Consider the following 3,665-nt stretch of genomic DNA (forward strand, 5'->3'; position numbering starts at 1 on the left):
ATTCATGACAGCCAAAAACTCTGAAACCACCAGTTAGCAAATAAGACACCAAATGAGTTATGTCCATAGGATGGAAAAATACTGAGCAAAAATAAGGAGTGAAGCTCTGATACACAGTACACTGGTAAGCCTCAAAATCACTGTGCTGAGTGAAAGAAGACAGACACAATAGGACATACAACACACAATTCTATTCCTATATCTAGATGAACCTATATTTATTTATTTTTATTTTTTTAAATTTTTTTGTCTTTTTTGACAGGGTCTCCCTGTAGCCCCAGCTGTCCTGGAACTCACTATGTAGACCAGGCCGGCCTTGAATTCACAGAATCCGCCTGTCTCTGCCTCCCGAGTGCTGGGACTAAAGGCGAGTGCCACCACACCCGGCCTTTTTTTTCTTTTTTAAAAGGGTCTCACTATGCTGCCCATGACTGGCATAGATGAACCTGTATTTATAGAGTAGCAGTTGCCTGGGTTATGTATGGGAACCAAGAGTTACTGCAAATGGGCATGAAGGATCTTTTTGGCATGATGGAAATGTTCTGAATTTAGTGGTAATTTATGGATGGTTACTGGCAAATTTTCTACCTACACCCAAAAGAATAATCTAATAGTACACAAAATGGGTGAATTTCATTTGTGTAAGATTTGCCTTAACAACAAAAAATTATGTCTTATTAAAATTCTTAATTTTTTTTCAATGACATTAAATTCTGAGCTGTCTAGTCAGGCATGTTAGTCTTTATACTTGGGAGGTGGAGGATGCAGGATGAGGATTCAAAGCCAGTCAGTGGTACATTACACTCTTGTCTCAAAAACTAAAACCAAAGCCGGGAGTGGTGGCACACGTGTTTAATCTCAACATTCCACGAGGGAGGCAGAGGCAGTCAGATCTCTGTGAATTCAAAGCTAGTCTGGTCTACATGGTAAATTCCAGACCAGCCAGTGAAACCTTAAAAAACAAAATCAAGCAAGCAAGCAAGCAAACAGAATGACCCAATAACAAAGTAAACAAAAACCCTAACAAAACCTAAAACCAGGGTTGGCCTTATCGTTCGGCAGGTAACGGTGCACCAGGGCTGACAGATATCTGAGTTCTGTCAACCCTTCCACACACACAAAGTAAGAAACCTAGTTAAAAACCAAACCTTCAACCCCCAAATCTGAGTTTTCTTAGCATAAATGATGTTATGTGTCACCACAAGCTTCTTATTCAACATCTTTCTTTCCATGTGTTTGTTTGGAACTTGGGGGCTTGGTTCCAGCTACAGCTGTCAAATCATAAAATCAGAGAACAGGACGATTCTATTTGTAGGCTAGCCTTTCTACTTTTCCTGATTACTCAACTGTTTTTAGTTTCAATTTCCTTTAGGTGAATTAAATATATTCTTATATGAAATTACTAATGTTTGTATATATTTTACTATTTCATTTAAAGTTGTTTTTTTTTTTTTTTTGACAGGGTCCCCCTGAAGCCCCAGCTAGCCTGGAACTCCTTATGTAGACCAGACTGGTTTTGAACTCACAGAGATCAGCCTGCCTCTGCCTCTTAAAGGGATTAAAGGTATGTAGCACCATGCTTGGCCTTAGTTTAACTTTTTAAATGCCCACCTACATTGGACGAATTCCCCCCTCAATGTTCTTGAGAAACAAAGATGATTTTTAAAATATGACTCTTTTAAAAATACTACTTTTTTTTTTTTTGCCGGGTATGGTAGCACACACCTTTAATTCCAGCACTCCGGAGGCAGAGGCAGGCAGATCTCTGAGTTCAAGGCCAGCCTGGTCTACATAGTGAGTCCAGGACAGCTGGGGCTACAGGGAGACCCTGTTTCAAAAAGACCAAAAAAAATTTTTTTTTATGTGTATGAGTGTATTGCCTGCATGTATGCAAGTGCACCTGTGTTGTGCAATGCCTGAAGAGGTCCGGAAGAGGGTGTTGGGTTCTTCTGGAACTGGAGTTACAGACAATTGTTTAGCTGCCATGTGGGTAATGGGATTTTAACTCAGGTCCTTGGCAAATGCAACCAGTGCTCTTAACTATTGACTACTGAGCCAACTCTCCAGTCCCCAAAATTTGAATCTTAAAGAAAAAACTTTGAATTTTTTTTCTTTTTTTTTTTTTGAGACAGGGTTTCCCTGTAGTCCCAGCTGGCCTGGAACTCATTAAGCAGACCAGGCTGGCCTTGAACTCACTGAGACCAGCCTGCTTCTGACTGAGTGCTGGGATTAAAAAATGCACCACATCCGGCTTGAATTATTTTTACTTGGACTACCCAGGAGGTTAATTTAATTTCAATTGGGCTACTAGAGATTCTTAATCATTGTCCCCCCCCCAAAAAAAGAGGTCAGAGGACAACTCACAGCAGTCAGTTCTCTCTTTCTACCAAGTGGGATCCTGGGATCAAACTCAGGTAGTCAGGTTTTAGCAGCAAGCCTCTCAACTTGCCGCATCTAGCTAGGTACCAAACCCCATTTTTCTAGTTACTTTTTTATTTGCATATTTAAATAATTACTTTTCTTGAAACAGGGTCTCCTGTATCTTTGGCAGGCCTAGAATTCTGTATACAGGTGAATATGACCGTGAATTTTTAATCCTCCTGCCTCTACTTCCCAAGTGCTGACAAGGCCTCCTACCTCCACCATTCCAGGCTTTAGTTCTTTATCTGGGTGGATTTAGCAGATTGAGGGAAATTTTTGTGCCCTCCTACCCATCATTTCCTTAAGCAATTTCACTTTAAAAACTAAATTCACTGCAAAAAAAAAAAAAGTAATGCACTGGCTTACATTTAATTGCAACACATTTTAAAAAACGGATTACTGTTATTGGCGGGCTCCCAGAGTTAAAGTAAAACTTCTAAAAGGGTCAAGGTCTAAAGTTCACATTCTGGTGAGGTCTGTTTCGTCTCTACTGAGGAGACCCCATTATCCAAAACTCTACCAATCACGTACATTTCTTTTTGAGTCTCCCGAAAGAGGAAAAAGAAGTTCAAGCAAAGGAAAACGGGTTCAAATGAAGGTCATAGATATCCAAGAGTTTGCTCGGGTGGAAAAAGTAGGGAAAAGTTAAACAGCTGGGGGGGTGGCCTTAGTGGGCGGCGGGATTCCCATTTTGGCAGGGAGAGCCAGTACGCACCTGGGGACCTACTGTGTGCCAGGTGCGGGGTCAAGGGGGGGGGGGGTAACAAAGGAAACTACGGATGCTGCGTTCCTGAGGTCTCCGGTCTTTACTCCGCCTCGGAGGCGCCCGCGGGCCATTTTCTAGGTTGCATCAGGTAGGGGCAACCAAGGTCCTCCGCGGAGGCCGAGGACGAAGGAGAGAGGAGTGTTCGAAGCCTAGCTTCCCGGCCACCCTCCTTGCCCCGCCGGCAAACACCGACACGCCCTCTCCGAAGGGCAGACCCGCCTCTCGGAGGGCGGATCCCAGGCGGCCCTCCCGATCCCCGTGAACCAACGCGGCCCAGCGCGGCGTCTGCTCCTCACGTGTCCCGCACGTCTCCAACTCGTCTCACGTTCCACTTCCGCTTGACCCTTCCGACTTCCGGTAAAGAGTTCCCTCTGTCTGAACCTCCGCGTCCAAGCTAGCAGCGCCGCGCGGCGCGTCAGCGAGCCCGGCTGTCATGCGCCCGCCGGCCGCCGCTCCTCAGCCGCCCTCCGCAGGCCCC

General features: G+C 44.6%; 1 protein-coding gene across 5 annotated transcripts in view; it reads left to right on the plus strand.

Annotated features, from left to right (window-relative positions):
- Window positions 1-3,524: 3,524 nt before the first annotated feature.
- Atxn2 (ataxin 2) overlaps window positions 3,525-3,665 on the plus strand; it is a 118,810-nt gene continuing 118,669 nt past the window's right edge. For 3 of the 5 annotated variants that reach the window (XM_029570607.1, XM_029570608.1, XM_029570606.1), the window contains exon 1: window positions 3,527-3,544. The gene's annotated coding sequence lies outside the window, so the exon portion shown is untranslated. Of the gene's footprint in view, window positions 3,545-3,665 lie in introns of all 5 variants that reach the window. The other 2 variants (XM_029570609.1, XM_029570610.1) reach the window with 2 other exon arrangements.

The sequence above is a fragment of the Nannospalax galili genome, unplaced genomic scaffold, assembly GCF_000622305.1.
Source record: "Nannospalax galili isolate Female #2095 unplaced genomic scaffold, S.galili_v1.0 scaffold120, whole genome shotgun sequence".
Taxonomy (NCBI): Eukaryota; Metazoa; Chordata; class Mammalia; order Rodentia; family Spalacidae; genus Nannospalax; species Nannospalax galili.